This window comes from Phascolarctos cinereus, unplaced genomic scaffold, assembly GCF_003287225.1.
Source record: "Phascolarctos cinereus isolate Bilbo 61053 unplaced genomic scaffold, phaCin_HiC Scaffold_726;HRSCAF=1367, whole genome shotgun sequence".
NCBI classification, from domain to species: domain Eukaryota; kingdom Metazoa; phylum Chordata; class Mammalia; order Diprotodontia; family Phascolarctidae; genus Phascolarctos; species Phascolarctos cinereus.
The window spans coordinates 408,541,910-408,559,575 of NW_027556098.1; the positions used below are offsets into that span (position 1 = coordinate 408,541,910).

The 17,666-nt window shown below is 47.6% G+C and overlaps 1 protein-coding gene and 1 long non-coding RNA gene across 6 annotated transcripts in view; one reads left to right on the forward strand and one right to left on the reverse strand.

Moving 5' to 3' along the window:
* The window catches only part of SIPA1L3 (signal induced proliferation associated 1 like 3), a 161,039-nt gene extending 158,138 nt beyond the window's left edge, over positions 1–2,901 (reverse strand). For 3 of the 5 annotated variants that reach the window (XM_078145812.1, XM_020978877.2, XM_078145806.1), the window contains exon 1: positions 2,743–2,900. The gene's annotated coding sequence lies outside the window, so the exon portion shown is untranslated. Of the gene's footprint in view, positions 1–2,742 lie in introns of all 5 variants that reach the window. The other 2 variants (XM_078145814.1, XM_078145815.1) reach the window with 1 other exon arrangement.
* A 90-nt stretch (positions 2,902–2,991) lies between these two features.
* On the forward strand, positions 2,992–5,473 carry LOC144454511 (uncharacterized). Its single transcript, XR_013482951.1, has 2 exons — positions 2,992–3,499; positions 3,621–5,473. It is a non-coding gene; the product is annotated as an uncharacterized LOC144454511 (long non-coding RNA).
* The last annotated feature ends 12,193 nt before the right edge of the window (positions 5,474–17,666 follow it).

Genomic DNA, 17,666 nt, shown 5'->3' on the forward strand with positions numbered 1-17,666 from the left:
TCTTAACCATTTTTATGTGTCCTGGACCTCTTCGGTCATCTGGGGAAGCCAAGGCACCCCTTCTCAGATGAACGTCTTTAAATGCGTGAAATAAAAAGCAGCCAATTCAACTACAGTACAGTTCTCCAAATGTTTTTTAAAAACCAAGTTCACAGACCCCTGCCCCCACTCCCCCCAGGTCAAGACCCTCCTGGCCTAGACACTCATTCACAGAGATCCCCACTCTCTGCAGCGTCTCCAATTCAGCCCTCAAGAAAAGCAGGATGGCCAGCAGGAACGCCCTGTGGCTGGGCATCAAGCAGGCATGCGCCCCAACTCTGATGCCCCATATGGCTCCAAAATCCAGGGCTGGTTCCATAAATCCAAGGACACCAATTCCTAGGGTAAGGACCCCACACTCTACAAAAACCACTGGGAAAACAGGAAAACAGTTTGGCAGAGATGAGGTTTAGGCCAACATGTGATGCCATCCACATACCACAATAACGTCTAAATGAATACATCACCTAAACTTTAAAGTCACATCATAAAAAAATCAAAGGTAGGGCGGTAACCTTGCACAATTAGGGCCAAGGTGAGAATTTTTCATTTTAAAAGGGAGAAGGTCGATCACAGAAGATAAAGTGGACAGGTTTAATCACATAAAATCGAAAAGCCTTTACACACCCACAAAGTCTTCACAGCACCCATCTCTGCTAAGTCTCCAACCCAAGATATAGAAGGAACTGATACAAATACATAACAAAAGTCATTCCCCAACAGATAAATGAACTCCCAATTTTCAAATGAAATGAAACTTATCAACAACCAAATGAAAGAATGCTCCCAATCACTAATAATACGAGAAACGAAAATTAAAACAATTCAAAAGTCCCCATATGGGCAAAGATGCCAGGAGATGAAAACAGTTCGTGTTGGAGGGGCCACTTCGCCACATACTAATGCCCTCCCAGGTGGGCTGAGAATTGGTCTAGTTGTTCTGGAAAAGCTGGACATTACACTAAGGAGTAATTAGGCCATAGGTACTAAGTACAGTATATACACCCAGGAGGTGCCAGACAAGGAATGGCACCATGTATACAAAATACGGCAGCATTTTTTGCAGTAGCAAAAAAACTGAAAGTGGAGGTCTCTACTGATGAGGGGAACGGCCAAACAAATTATAGAAGGTGAAGGTCTCAGACTGAGCTAGAAAAAAAGAAAATAGCAAATATACAAGGCGCAAGGGAGGACCAGGGCCATCTAGTGCAATGGTGTCTGAATCAAACAGACACAACCCAGCTGGCCGAGCACTGATTCAGAAAACCACAAATTAACTTTATCTAGAGTGTACAGTATTTTTAACTTTTGTTAAACATTTCCCAATGACATTTAATCTAGACCTCTGATCTAATCCAACTCTTCCATTTGACAGATGAGGAAACTGAGGAAGATGAAATGACTTCTCAGAGGCCCCCCCTCATGCAGTAACATCCCACCCCAAATGTAAAAACCAGAATTCAGAGAAATTTGGGAAGACCTCTACGAACTGATCGAGCCAAGGCAGAAGGACCTGGAAAACAATTTATGGGACAAGTTAAATGACAACTGAAAGGCTTCATCGTGATTAAGGTAATATCCAAAATTGCCTTTCAGAGACCGATATTGAAGCATGTCTCCCCACTGCAGGCAGAAAGGTGAGGGTCTATGGTTGTGGAATGAGGCATACTGCACGGTCAATATGGTGATTTTGTGTTTCTTGACTGTTCTTATCGGGTAACAGTATAGGATTTGGAGGTAGTCACTGGAATGTGACAGTGATGTAAACAAAGGAAAAAGGACCAATAAGATCCTTCTTTTTAGATGGAGCCTGCCTCCAGTACCTAACCCTTTCCCCATACCTGGGAGGAGTGGGGGGAGGGGGAGCAGTCTCAGGTGCACCAGCATTAATGCATTAACTTGTGCATAACCAGGACCCAGCAGAAGTGCACCCCATGAGACCTCCTAGGCCACTGAGGTTTAGGCAGTCAATCTCTGAACATTAAGGATGCGCCTACAGCGTGCCTGGTATTGTGCTAAAAAAAAAAAAAACTAAAGACAATCCCTGCTCTTCAGGAGCTCACAGTCTAAGGAGAGAGAAAGCATGCAAATAATTGTACAAACAAGGCAGAGGCAGGATAAGGCGGAAATTGGATTTGGAATAGGGAGCCCTGGGTTCGAATCCACGAATTTGTTGGGTAGCTCTAGACAAGTCCCTTGTTCTCTCTGGGTCTGTTCCCCACTTTGTACAACGGAAAGAGGCCGGGCTCAGGGCATGCCCTAGGATCTGCCCCGCCCCCCGCAGCACCCACGGCGGGGTCCGGGGGACCAGAGCCGCGAGCCTGCAGAACCCGAAGACCTGGGAAGAAAAGCGGCAGGCAGGCTCCCGCGCGCATGCGTGGTCGGCAGGGCTCGGTTTCTCCCTCGGTCCCCCTCCCCCCCTGCGGCGCGCGGCCTGCCGGGAGCTGTAGTCCGGCGGCCGCCCACCCGGGGAGTGGGACGGCGCCCGGGGACACTACAAGTCCCAGCAGCCGCAGCCGAAGCAGCCGAGGGCCGGGGAGGGGAGGGGAGGAAGAGGGCGTACCGGGAGCACGGCCGGCCGGCCCCGCCATCCCCCGAGGATGAGGGGGGACTCGCCGGGCCGTCGAGGGAGGCCGGCTGGCCGCCAACCTCCGGAGCGCGAGGGGGCGCGCGGACTCTGGGCGCGGGGCACGAGGCACTTACCCAGAGCAGAGTCGAGCCGAGCAGAGCCGAGCAGAGCTGAGCACCGCGCGCAGCCACGAGCAACTCCGGCTAACTTGGGGCGGCGGGGCCGCCCGCGAGGACTTTCGAACGCGCGCGCGCCGGGACAGGACGCGCCGCCGGAGGGAGGGGGCGGGGGCGGAGTGCGCGTCCCCGGACGCACGCACACGAGAGCGCGCGCGGGCCGGCCGAGGCGAGCGCGTGCCTGGGGCGGGGCGGGGCGGCGGGCACGCGGCGCCACGGAGATGTACGCGCGCGCTCCTTCGCGGCTACCGCTCCGGGCAACGGCACCGGCGCGCGAGACTCGACTCTGGCCTTAAAGGGCCAGTCCTGGAGCCTCGCGGGACCCAGGGTCCGCCGTGGGGAGACCCTTAGCCCGCCCCCACCACGTTCCCCAGGATGCAACTGCATTCTCGGGCCCGACTCTAGGGGTCTCGTTCTACTCCGCCCACTCATAGGGGACGCCTCGCCCGACTCCCGCCCGGAGGTCCGGCCCCCGCCCGTCCCCGCACTCCACTGTCAGTCAAGCCCTTAGAGTCTATTAGGTCCCGCCTTCGCGCCGTACCCGAGCATCCCTGCTCTCGGCGAGCTTCCAGTCTAACCCAACGGGGTACCCTGGAGGGGCTGGGGTGCAGGATCTGGTAGAAGGAGGGGATTGGCAGCCCTCCCAAAGGGCCAACCCCCACATACACACTTCCACCCTCACCAGGCCGGGAACACCATCCCGCTTTCTGGCACGGTAGGCACTTAATAAATGTTGATTGATTGATTGAGCCAGCCTCCGAGGTTCCGCAAAGCCACTCAGCTTCCCCACACACCTGTCCATCCTCCCCCCATCAGTGTCTTTTCTCCCCTCTTAGGAGACCAGCGGGTCCAGTTCCGGAATCCTGCCCGCGAACAGGGTGAGAGCATCCCCGCCTTCCTGTACGGACGCTCACAACTAGTCCCCATTGTAACTTCCCCGAAGGGTCCAGGATCCACCGTCCTGTCCTGGACTCCAGCCTCCACTAAAGGGCCAGGGTCCTACCGCAAGCAGCCAAGACAGAGCCCGAACTCCTTGTTCGAGGTGGGAACACAACCCTTCCTTTGTCCTCAGCCTACAGGACCTGGCCAAGATCAGGATGACCTAGTTTCCCCCTCTCCGCCCTTGGCACGGGGTGGGGGCGCTCCCACATCCTCAAACAGTAAGGCTGGGAGCTCTCCAAGAGCACTTAGTAGGAGCAATATCAATGCTTATTTCCTTCCCCAGCTCGAGTACCCCACCGGGCTCTGGGGAGAAATCTCAGCAAGTATCACAGACCACTGGGGCTTGGGGAGGAGAAGGGGACCCACCTGGCTCCAGGGGACAGAGTACCTCTCAGCTAGGCTGGGTCTTCAGGTGCTATGATGACGCTCCTGGTGGGAGAGTTTGGCTCCAGTGAGAAAGCAGCTTAGGAGGGGCCAGGGAAGCCCCGCAGGGGGGTCATTAGCTCTGTTATTGTTGATGTTAATAACAGGCCAGGCAGGAAGATGTTTTCCGGGGGTGGCTTGGGTCCCACGGGTCCCACAACTGGCGAGGTTTCCCTGCCCAACAAGGCAAGCCCTGGGCTGCCATCTCTGGAAGGAACGTTGGAAGACAGCCAGCCCATGGGATCACAGCTGGAGTGCTAGAAGGAACACACACACACACCCCCCTGTTTTACAGATGAGGAAACTGAGGCCCAAAGAAATGAAACGACCTGCCCAGGTTCACATAGGCAGTATCCAAATCCAGCTTTTCCTAACTCCCAAGTCCCAAACCCTCTTTTCCTCCTTCCTCCTCTTAGAGATGAGGAAAGTGGAATTTGCCCAAGGTCACAGCTAATTAGCAACAAAGCTGAGGTAGGAGCCCACTTCAAACCGATTGCTTCTTCAGGGCAAATATTCTTGGTTAGGTGGGGAGGATGGAGAGGGGGGAGTGAAGAACCGAGTCTGAACCCAACATTCTTTCCGTGAAAGTGAAGATGATACTAGGTGGTCAGAAGCATCTCCAGTGGCCGCCAGCCATTCATGGTCACCATAAGCTTCCAGATCTGGCCACGCTACCGATACTCTCCTGCTTGGAAGCCTTCCAGGGCTCCCCTTTGCCTCGAGGATAAAATAGAGTCCTCAGCCCAACATTTCAGGCCCTCAGTAATTGGGCCCCAATCCCCCCAGCCTCACTTCACTGGAACTCCACACCCCAGCCACACTATACGGCTCACTTTTCTAGATTTCTTTTTTTCATGTACACGGCTGCTTTTGTGCCCTCCCCCCTTCGTCTCTGACAGAAGAAATCTTCCTTTGAGGTTTGCCTTCTCCAGGAAGCCTTTCCTACCCTCCTCCTCCACTAAAAGTATTTTCCCCTTCCTCAAATTCTCAAAAGCCGTCTTAAAGCTCTCCTTTGCTAAGCTCCCACGCTCTACTGTGTCTGTGCCTCCTCCCCACCTGACCCCAGTAGGATCTAAGGTTCTCAAGAGCAAGAACTGGGTCATTGTTTTTGTAGTAGTTTTTCTTCCTTTGCCCAGTGCCTTGTACAGAGTAAGTGCTTAAGAAATATTTGATGAGATGAGAAAATACACTTCTCTCCCTTTCTCCCATAGGTGGGGGACTCTGGGTATAGAAAGTCCTTTATGGCGTCAGGTTCAGTTTTCATTCTTTGTTAAAGGGGTGGCTATATGGGCGTTATCTGGAAATAAAGATGATATAAAAATCATTAGAATTTTTAATGATCAAATACTTGTCAATGAATTGAACTGAAGCGCTAGACCTCAGCACCCCAGAGGGTCAGCCCAGCCATCCATTCAACAGCTATTTACTAAGGCTCATGCTTGAAGAAATACAGACATACCAGACCCAGACCCAGGCCCTGCCTTCAGGAAGCCTACATTTTCCTATACTCTAAGACAGAGGCATAGGTCTCTCCATACATAAATATCTAGGCTACTAGAGGGAATGAGATCAGGGAAAAGGGAGCCCCAAGCACAAGGCTCAGAGAAATCAGAGGAGAGAAGAATCTTCTTTACACCTGTGTTCACACCCTGGGTCTGGAGCCTGCCTGGGCTCTGCCTAGCTGTGAAAGGCTTTAAAGCCAGAAAAGGGGCCAGGTGATTGACCCAGCAGAGGCCCAGAGAACAGGGGGGAGTGGGAGGGGGGCAGGGAGAAAGTCCAGAAGCCTCAGGGCCTGTTCTTCCTGACAGCACAGACCTCAGCTGAGCCCAGTGCCTAGCATACATTGAACACTTAATAAGGGCTAATGGGATTGAATTCTGCTCTCCCACACACACCTATAATAACAATAATAATAACTCACATCCATCCAATCCACTTTCCTGACAATGAAGATCCTTACAGATGACAAAACCAGTTCAGAAGGGTGAGCTGCCCACACAGCTAGCATTCATTAAGCACCTACTGTGTGCCAGGTACTGTGTTAAGTACTGAGGATTCCAAGAAAGGAAAGAGCCCTCTGCCCTCAGGGGGCTCACAGTCAAGCGGCGGGACAGTATTGAATAACTATGTACAGATGAGGATAAATTGGAAATAATTAACAACGGGAAGGCACTAATATTAAAAGGGATCAGGAAAAATTTCTCAGTGTCAGAGGCAAGATTCAAATCCAGGTCTCCATGCATTTATTGAGCACCTTGTGTGCGCCTCCCCCTCTCAGATGACCTGCCACCTCCCTAATCTATATTTTTTAGGTGTACCAGGTCATTCACCTCTTTGAGGTGAATTGAGCTCTTTGAGAAAAGGAACCATGTCTTTGCCCTTCATTGGATCCCCAGTGCCTAGAATAGTGTCTGGTACATGGTAAGTGGATAAATAAATAAAAGTAAAGTTTGTAAATAAAAATTAAAAAATCAAAATAAAGAACTAAAAGGCATGGCTGACTGACTGCTAGGCACAATGCACTAGGGATACAGATCCGGTCTTTAAGGAGCTTCTATTTTATAGAGGGATTTAGTGTCTACATAAATAAGTATACACAAAATTAGCCTGTGGGAATGGGGGAGGGGAGGAAGGGGAGACCAGAATTCAATCCCACAAGGCTTTATTAATCGTCCATTGTGTGTTGGGGGGGAGGGATGGCGTTTACCTCTGCAGCAAAGGTTCGGTCTGGCTGGGGTCCTCTGGCTCTCATCCCAGGGGATGCCCCATTTCTTCAGAGGAGCGCTTTGTGGGTAGCTTAACAGGGTTCCTCAGTAAACTAAGGCCCTACCTAGCAGGTCTTCCACTTCTGAATCTTAAAGAAAACCAATAGCAGGAGGTGGGGAGGGCATGCATTCCAGACTTGGGAAGCAGGCTATGGAAAAGTGTGGAGGTAGGAAATGGACTGTCCCGTACGAGGAAGGGGGAGAAGGCAACTCTGGCTGGCCCATGGAGCACACCAAGGGGAATAAAGCTGAACAACACTGGAAAGGTAAAGGGCTTTTAAATTCTGGACAGAGGTATGTAGAGGCAAAGGGTAGGGAACACTGAGGAAGATGGACAGCTGATACTCACATAGCAAGAGGAAGCTTAGTGGATAGACTGCTGGCCACTCGAGGAGGGAAGACCTGGGCAGGGCGTGTGGTTGAGAGCCGGTTGTTACACGTTCAGTGTGATATAGTGGAGCATGCTGGACTTGGATTCCCAAGAGGACCTGGGTTCAAATCCCACCACAAATGCTTGGGCAAGTCACTGGACCTGTCTGAGCTTCCACTTCCTCATCTGTAAACTGAGGGGCCTGGTCCCAAGGGTTTGTAAAGTCCCTAGGAGCTGATGCTCTGGAGCCATCAAATCCAGAATGCTGCCCCTCAGAGTGAGAAAGCACACGCAGGAAGACCCTCACCAAGCCCTGCTGACTGCCCTCCCTCTCTCCCTCCCCCCCACCTCCCAGCATCCCGCCTCTTCATCCTTCGCTCCTGGCTGGACCTCCAAAAGAAGGACCAATTGGAGACCACTGAGCCAGGAGCTCACGGAACCCGGAGACATGGTGCCCTCTAGAGCTGGCTCCTCGTATTACTCCAACTCCAAAAAAGGTTTTCTTAAACTTTTGCTGTAGATATTGCTTCGAAGATTAGGGGGCTGGAGGATGGATGGATGAATGAATGAATGAATGAATGAATGAATGAATGAATGAATGAATGAATGAATGAATGAGTGGATGGATGGATGGATGGATGGATGGATGGATGGATGGATGGGTGGGTGGATGGATGGATGAGTTAAGAACCTTCTATGCTCTCAAGGAGCCCATATTCTAGTGTGAGAGCAAGGTAAATAAGAAAGGATCCCTGCTCTCAGAGTATCACAGGAGGAAAGGTAGAAGGGACTTCAGAGGTCATCTACCCTTGAATCTCAGAGCTGGAATTTACAGATAAATAATGTTATGTGTTTATGTGTCTCTCTCAATGGCATGGAAGCTCTTTGAGAACTGGGACATTTTTCTATTTATATCCCTTAGCACAGTGCTTTGCATATGGCAAGCCCTTCATTCATCCATTCATTCATTTGTTCGTTCATGCGTTCGTTACGTAAAGTGCTTAGCGTAGTGCCTGGCATACAGTAAGCGCTATATAAATGTTGTCACCTACTACTACTGGAAGCTAGATGGCATTGCAGTGGACCTGGAGTCAGGAAAACCTGAGTTCAAATCTGTCCTCAGACAATTACTAGCTGTGTGACCCTGGGCAAGTCACTTCACCCTGTTTGCCTCAGTTTCCTCATCTGTAAAATGAGCTGGAGAAGGAAATGGCAAATCACACCAGTATCTCTGCCAAGAAAATTCCAAATACTGTGTGACCTTGGGCAAGTCACCTAACCCCATTGCCTGGCCAAAAGAAAAAAAAAAGAAAATCCCAAATAGAGTCAGCAAGTCAGATACAACTGAATAATAACAACTACTAATACTACTGCTACTACCAATACCACTACTGCTGTTGCTGCTGCTGCTGCTGCTATACCCTACCCTGGACATTTTATAGCTAAGGAAACAGGCCACATAGGCAAGTCTCCTTCCTGACCCCAGTCACACAGAAAACATCTAACAAAGCAAAAGAATAGGGATTTCCAATCAATACCACTTTCCATTTCACCACTTTGACTTGTGAGCTGCCTGAATCAGAAGATGATAAATCTAGACCTGGCAGGGACCTTAGAGTTCATCATCCCTAACTCCTTGTTCTACAGATGAGGAAACTGAGGCAAACAGAGTTAGATGTCTTGCCTGGGGGGTCACAAAGCTAGTGTCTGAGGTCACATTTGAACTCGAGTCTTCACCACTGCAGGCTCAGAGTTCCATGCACTATGGTGCCACCTAGCGGCCTGAAATGTTTTAAAGGTCTTTAAATCCAGTTTTGGAGTTGGTTATGGTTGATACTTTAATCAGAACTGTGAGGTCTTTTAGAGTCACTTTCCCTCACATTGTTGTTATTGTGGTTGCCATATTTCTTGTTCTGTTTCTGCACATTTTACTCTGCATCCATTCAGGTGTTCCCAAGTTTCTCTGCATCCACCTTTTTGTCAGTTCTTGGGTGAAATAATGTCCCGTTACATTTGTAGCACACGTGACTGGAGCGACTGACTATTCCAGCTGGCATGATGAGTCAGGTCCCCAGCTAGCCAAGCCTGGTCACTACGTGTCTCAGCAGGGTTCTAGGAATTAACCTTAAGAGAATGGGCATTGTCTTTTCTAGAGCTATATAACTCCCCATTGGTATTTTCCATCTCCCATGATTATGGGTTGATATCAATTAGTCATCCACACTTAATTAGTTCTTAGAAGGGGGGGTATTTACCAAGATAGATGGTATAAAACAACCCTCCTAAAATCTGACACACTCTGCCACAAAAATATAGAGAGTTTAGGGGAAAGTGGTCTCAAGCTTTGAATACATGTTGCAAATAGCACTTGGAAATCCCTTGCAGAAGTCTTCAAGGTGATTCACTTAGGTAGGGTATGGCTTTTCTGTTGGGTTCTTAGTAGCCCATTGCATTTGAATCCAAGCTGGCATTCAATCCCAATACATTCACTGCCTTCAGTTGACCCAGAGACACTGCTAACAGGACAACTAGGGCTACCACCCTTCCCATTGCTCAAGCAGCAACATGAAGATGGACAATCCTCTGGACCTCTGCAGTTCAAGAGGTCTTCCTCTGGTCAGCATAAAAAAAGGGGAAACAAGGTCATCAAGGCCCAAGGCTCTGCTCCTCCACCCAGCTGATTCCTTGGAGGAGGGGGGAGGCTCTCTCCTCTCTGCTTGAATTTTCCTGGTTCTGAACAGGGTCTGCTCTCATATAAAAGATCAGCTGGGCATGGACAAGTCCCTCACCCAATAGGAATAGAACTGCTGTCTGACCTAATTTTCCTTTGTCTTTTTGCTTTCAAAGATTTTTAAAAGATTTTTTAAAAAATGCCTCTTAACATAAGCTAAAGTCTGAGATGCTCTTACCTCATTAAGTTATCAGGTCTTAGTGTCTTATCATTTGTTTTAGGTGGGGTGGAGAGACTTGCTTGATCTACTCAATTGACTCCAAAACTCATCTGCCATAATTTGAATTGATGAGTGGAAAAAGCATTTTGTTTGTTTTCTTTTTTTTTTCTTTTTGTACCTATGGGTCCTTTCCCCTTGTCCTTGACCACCCTGATATATATGCCTAATAGCAGTATCTCTGAGTTAAAGACAACATACAGTTTAGTGACTTGGGGTGGGGGGAGGCATCCTTTAAAATGGTTTTCCAGAATGGTTGAGCCAATCCATAACTCCACTAATGGTCCATTAGTGAGCCTACCTTCCCAGAGCTTCTCCAACAATGGGTATTTTCATTTAATTTAATGTTAATGTTTCATTTAATTCATGTTAATTGTCATTTCTCTTTCATTAGTGATTTGGAATATTTTTTTCATAGAGTTATTGATGGCTTCTAGTTCTTCATGTTGTAGTCATTCGCCACACATCTACTGAGAAGGACTGTTGCCCTTCTATGACAGTATCACTTCTTCAATCAGTCAACAACATTTATTAAGCACTTACTGTATTCCCAGCACTGTATTAAGTTACAAGGATACAAGGAAAGGGAAAAGGAGCTTACATTCCAATGGGGGAGATGACATGTAAATAATTAGGTACACACCAGTTCCATAGATAAAGCAGGGGAAGGCACCAGTAGCTGGGGTGGGGAGAGGGTCTGGGAAAGGCCTGCAGCAAGTGAGACTTGAGCTGAGGATTGAAAGAAGCCTGGGAAGCCAAGAGGTAGAGGTGGTGGGGAGGAATATTCCAAGCATGTAGTTCATCCTTCCTTCTCAAAGAGGAGCAGTGACATGAGAAAGGTGATGTCTTGACTTGCAACAAGTGGATTGGATTTGAGTGAGGCAAAGCTGTGCAGTCATCGGCCTCACTCTCTCCTCCACAGTCATTGGACTCCAGTGGCAGGACATAGATCGTCATCAAGTGAGATGGTAAAAGAGAAGAGAAGAGGGCCCAGGATGGGACCCTAGGGGATACCTATGATCAGAGGCTGTGACATGGATGAAGAACTAGCAAATTCAACTGAGAATAAGTAGATAGGAGAGGAAGGAGGAGAAGCCCAGAAGGAGACAGTGATCAGCAGTGTCAGAGGCTGAGGAGAGGCCAGTGAGGATGAAGATTAAGAAAAGGACATTAGGGGCAGCTAGGTGGTGCCATGGATAGAGCATCCACCTTAAAGTCAGAAGGACCTGAGTTCAAATCTGTTCTCAGACACTTACTAGCTATGTGACCCTAGGCAAGTCACTTAACCCCGATTGCCTCAAAAAAAAAAAAGGCAATTAAGAAACCATTGGTAACTTTGAAGTGAGCAGTTTCAGTTGAATGATGAGGTTGGAAGCCAGATTTCAGGGGATTTAGAAGAGAAATACTCTCCTAAAAGAACTTTATCTCAAGAAGTTTAGCCAAGAAAGGGAGGAGAGATCTAGAATGATAGTTAGAAGAGATGGTAGGATCAAGTTGGGCTTTTTTAAGGGAAGACAAGGTCATGTCTGCAGGCAGCCAAGATGGAGAAAATTGGGAGAAATTGAAGATTAAAGAGAGTGTAGGGGTGATAGTGGGGGGCAATTTGCTAGAGAAGACATGAAATGATAGGATCAAAGATACACATGGGGTTGGCCTTGGCAAGGAGAATGACCTCTTCATCTGAGACCCAGGTGAAGGGGGAAACAATGAGGAAGATGACTGATGTGAAATGAAGAGGGAAGAAGCAGACGCTCTTGGCAAATGGTTTCCATTTTTTTCAGTGTGACATGAGCCAGGTCCTCAGCCGAAAGAATAGGGCTTGAAGAGAGAGAGAACCATTTGGAATAGCTGCAGTGGAGAGAGGGATAGTGGATTCATTAGAGAGCAGTAGAATGTTTGCCTAGATGCATTTAGAACCCAGTAGAGATTAGATAGTATCAATCTGTGGTATTCCCAATCAGCATGACTCTATGACTTCCATTCAGCAGCATATGAATAGAAGCAGAAGCAAATGGCAGGGGAAATCCAGAGTTGGAGGTTGGCAAGGTGTTTTTTGGGTTGAACAACAGGGCAAGAGAACCAAGGGTAAAGGTGAGTGTGGAGCTCAAGAAGGCAAATCAGGGAAGGGACAAGAGTGCAGACCATGCAAGGACGTTTGCTTAGGAGAGAATGGAGGGGCTGAAGGAAGGGAGGCCATGGTGAGGATTGAGAACAGGGTTGGGGCCATTGGGCAGAGAGAAAGAGAGAACTGTACAAGATCACAAAGAGGAAATCCAGAGCTTGTGAATAAGGAATACTTGCGAGAGATGGTAGGATCAAGAGCATGACCAATTCTGTGTATAGCTGAGTTGGAGAAGAAGAAGAAGTCATGGGAATGGAGGAAATTGAAGAACTAGGAAGTTAAGGCATTTGAAGGGGTAACAATATTTACGCTGATGCTGCCACTTTGAGGGAAGAAGATGGGGAGAAGAGAAAGATGATGAGCCAGACACTGAACCCACTGAGGAAGGAAGGAAAATGTCTTAAGGATTGATTAGATGACAACCACCAGGATCTGGATTGGGTAATACAATTGACAAGTGGACACCTCAAAGGAAGAGAAGAAAGATGATGAGCCAGACACTGAACCCACTGAGGAAGGAAGGAAAATGTCTTAAGGATTGATTAGATGACAACCACCAGGATCTGGATTGGGTAATACAATTGACAAGTGGACACCTCAAAGGAAGAGAGATTGCTCTGTGATGGTAGCCAAGAAAGAGTCTGGAAGGGGCAATGGGGAGCAAGGAGTATTCATGCTCCCCTCACCCCATGGCATCCAGCGAGTCAGGAAGTGTAAGAAAAAGTGGAGTCAGTCATGGAAAATGTGGTGAGAAAAGTGCTTTCATCAGAAGGGAACCATGTCTCAGGGAGAACCAGAAGAAGAAGAGATTTAAGATGGAAGGAAGCTTTTAAATTATGGAGCAGGCATCCCAGAGGGCACAGGGGAGAGGGCAGACAGATCTAGATACTAAACCTTTACCAGAAAAAGAGGTTTTTCTCAATTGCTTCCCTTCAAACTGCATTTATTTTACTTTGCAAAACCTTTTTTAATTTTATGTAATCATAACTGTCCATTTTGTCTTCTGTGATCATTTCTCTTCCCTGTTTAGGTAAAAAAAAAAATTCTCCCCCTAGGCATAGTTGTGAATGGTATATACTTTTCTTATGCTCTATTTTTTTAAATGATGTTACCTTTCATATTTAGTTCACCTATCCTTTTGGACCTTATTGTGACATAAGGTATAAGATACTGGTCTAAATCCAGTTTCTGTCAGATGGCTTTCCAGTTTTCCCAGCAGTTTTTGTCAAATAGGGAATATTTACTTATATATCATTAATTAGATTCTTGACCTTTTGTTCTTCCAGATGAATTGTATTATTTTGTCTAGTTCTAAAAAGTAAACTCTTGGTCATTTGATGAGTATGGCTCTAAATCTAACTAATAACATCATTTTATTTTTTTACCTTGGAACAGCTTAAGCACGAAAAATTAACCTCACTTCTATTTTTTGTCTTCCTTTACTTCTGTAGAATGTTTTGTAGTTGTGCCTAATTGTAACTACCGTCCCAAAGTCTGTTGGTATGGGAATTGGAGGAAATCAACATCTTGCATCTCTGAGAGGAGTGAGACAGAATTTAAGACAGCAGAAGAGAAGAGAGTCACTGTTTCTTCCACTCCATCGGAGTCTCCTCAGTCACTTCAGGATCTTCTTTCTTCCCGTTCAAGAGGAAAGATGGAAGAGGCCAAGACCACTTCAGGTCGCTGAAGGAAAAGACTTTGGGAAGAAGCTGGCATGAGAGGAGCTAGATGTGTCCGCCATGTTCCTGCCCCCAGCTTGCTGCACTGAAGACTATGGGGAACTTCCTTTTGGATGAGATCCAGTATTCCCTCACGGTTGATATGAGTTCCCTTGTTCCCAATGGGAGAGTTCCTTCACTGTGTTGTGGGGTGTGTGTGTGTGTGTGTGTGTGTGTGTGTGTGTGTGTGTATACACATATATGTATGTGGGTATATATGTTTGTGTGTATGTGTATCTGTTCTCTGATACCTGGTTTGGTATTGATTTGGATAAATGGGTTTCTTTGCTAATTGCTATGTACATTCATTGCAGGACTGGTATTAGTAGGTAGGGGAAGGGTCTAGTTTTGGATATAAAGCTTGGGATCCTGCTTCTTCTCATTAATGAAACAGTGACCAGAAGTTAGCTTGAATCTGAAGACTACATCCCCTAGACAAATAATATTTAAAGGAGTAGACTGATATAATTCCAGTCCAATATCCCTCCTCTCTCTGAGGAAAGCAAAGTGGCTTCTGCTCCCAACTTCTTGCTTTTACTCCTGGCAGTAATTAAAATCTCAGGGCAGCTAGGTAGTACAGTAGATAGAACACCAGGCCTGAAGTCAGGAGGACCTGAGTTCAAATACAACTTCGGACGCTTACTAGCTGTGTGACCCTGGTCAAGTCACTTAACCCCACTGCCTAGCCAAAAAAAAAAAAGAAAAGAAAAGGAAAAGGAAAAAATGACACAAAAGAGTTGGCTTCCATGATCTCCAAGGTCCCTTCCAGCCTTCACATCCTCAGGTCCTGAGCACGCAATGTGACATAGCAGATAGACTGCTGGCTTGAGGGTCAGGAAGAGCTAGGTTTGAATCCTACCTCAGAAGCTTTCTACCTCTCTGCCCTTCAGTTTTCTCACCTGTAAAATAAGGGGATTGGACTTGCTGACTTCTAAGGTCTTTTCTAGCTTTGAATTTATGGTCTCGTTGCTGTCACTGAGAGAACTACAGAAGGACAGAGCTCTGACCTCCCCACTCCCACCAATGAACAGGAGCCAAGGTCAGGCTAGACTGAGATGGAAGGACCAGGACATGCACAAGCCAGGAATGATTTCTTGCTGGAAATTCACCTTTGGTACATATAGATAAAAGACTGGAAGGAAGACCCTGCCTGCCCAAGAAGGCCTCTCCCACCAGCCCAAAATCTTCCAGGAGAGTCATTCATTGAGCTTTTGAATTAAATGCGACCAAACTTTGAAAACACAAGCCTCCCTGGCAGGGAAAAGGCTCTGAGCCAGCTCCCAGTCATTCAGACCTTGGGGCAACAGCCCCCTAGATCCAGAGGGCCAGCTATGACAGGCCTAAGAGAACGGGGGTTTCCCTAGGCTCATGAGGGTGGCTAAGATAGCCGTGGAGAACCTCCACTCGCTGCTTCAATGGCCATTCATAAAGTACCAGTCTGGTGCAGAACACTGCTAAGGGTCTGTGGAGATGCAAAGTTTAGATGAGACTTAGAGGTATAACAGGAGATGGGGATGCGACACAGACATGGGACCAGCCAGGACAGAGCCAGCATCAACAATGGAGGCCTGCATGTGGCCAGAGTGCCTCTGAGGGCGTGTCCCTTCATGAAGAAAGCTGAGAACCTTGGGGGGAGAGGGGGAGGAGGGAAGGGAGTTGGGAGGGGAGAGAGAGCTTGGATCTGACTTTAGGCCCTCCCCTAAGAATTGGAGGGGGCCGGTAGGGCACAGAGCACTGGGCCTGGAGTCAGGAAGACTCATATTCCTGAGTTCAAATCAGGCCTGAGACACTTCCTAGCTGTGTGACCCTGGGCAAGTCACTTAACCCTGTTTGCTTCAGTTTCCTCATCTGCAAAATGGCTGGAGAAGGACATGGCAAACCACTCCAGGATCTCTGCCAAGAAAACCCCAAATGGGGTCATGAAGAGTCAGGTACGACTGAATAACAACAACATGCCTGACATAGGGACGAGGGCATTGGACTTGAGTCAGGAAGACCTGGGTTCAGGTCTCACCTCAGATGCTTACTAGATGAATGACTCTGGGCAAGTCACTTAACCTCAGTTTCCTCAACTATAAAATGAGAGGGTTGTACTCAATGATTTCTAAGGTCCCTTCCAAATTTTAGAGAGGTGCAGACAGAGTGTACGTGCTACGCTTTTGTGTACGTAGTTCATATTTGTTCTTTTACAGCTATTTTGGGTAAACTTATGTGTGTCGCTGTTATCTCCCCATTTAGAATGCCCACTCCTTGTGAGGAGGGATTGATTCATTCTTCTCGTGTGTCTTCCCAACCCCTCACTTAGCTCCTGGAACGTAGTAAATGCTTAATAAAGGCTGTTGATCGATCAGTTGATGGATAGATGGATTTCCAGTTCATGGCCCTAACCAGTGACAAGCCCATAAAGTCTGAGGGGCGCAGGGGAAAGAACTCTGCATTGGAGATGGGCTGTGAAAGAGAACCTGGGGAGGGGGGCGATGCTGAAATGAGAGAAGGAGCTGGGGGCATCTGGTTGTGACTATCCCCCAGATAGCTGCTTCTACAGATTAATTCCCCCCTCTCTCTCTCTCTCTCTCTCTCTCTCTCTGTCTCTCTCTCTCTCTCTCTCTCCCCCTCCCTCCCTGCTCCCTCCCTTCCTCTCTGTCTCTGTTTCTGTTTCTCTCTCTCTCTGTCTCTTTCTCTGTGTCTTTCTTTCTCTCTGTGTGTGTGTGTCTCTGTCTCTCTCTCATTCTCTCTCTCTGTCTCTCTCACATACTCTCTCTGTCTCTCTCTCCTTCCCTCCCTCCCTTCCTCTCTGTCTCTGTCTCTCTCTCTCTCACACACACACACACACACACACCAGTCTATCTAAGATTAGACTTTAGCCAAGGAGGTGTGTCAGTGGCTACCAGAGTCTGCTTCCCTCAGACCCCTATTTAAAAGTCTTTTCACCTCGATAGCTTGCGTTCCCCTAGCACTGCCTTTGAGAAGCTAGCATCCCCTCCATGCCAAGTGGAGGCATCAGGTGACAACTTCAGTAAAGGTTATCCATGATTCTTACCTTCCATTCCCATCCTGATTTTAGGGTTTCTAGGGACTTTCTTCAGAATCCTAGAATCTCCAAGCTGGAAGGGACCCCAGAGCCATCTAGTCTGACCCTTATCTGAGTAAGAATCCCTACAATATATTGACTGAGCAGTCATCCCCTCTCTGCTTGAAGTCCCCCTAGTGATGGGTAGCTCATTACCACCTTTGACCTCTGCCTGAAGAATTCCAGTGTGGTCGAAACACCACTAGTGAAGAACTCCCTCTAGATTTTTGGAGATTTCTGATTGTTAGGAGGTTTTTCCTGGCATCCAGCCTAAATCTGTCTGCCCCCCTGCAGCTGCTCCTCACTGCTCCTCTGGGGCCAAGGAGAATACTTCTAACTACTCTTTCACACGAAAGGCCTTCAAATACTTGAACCCCACTAAACACCAAATTAGAAATATTGAAAACCAAAGGAAAAAATTAATAAAATAGAAATTAGGAAAACTATTGAACTAATAAATAAAACTAAGAGCTGGTTTTATGAAAAAACCAATAAAATAGATAAGCCTTTGGTTAATTTAATTT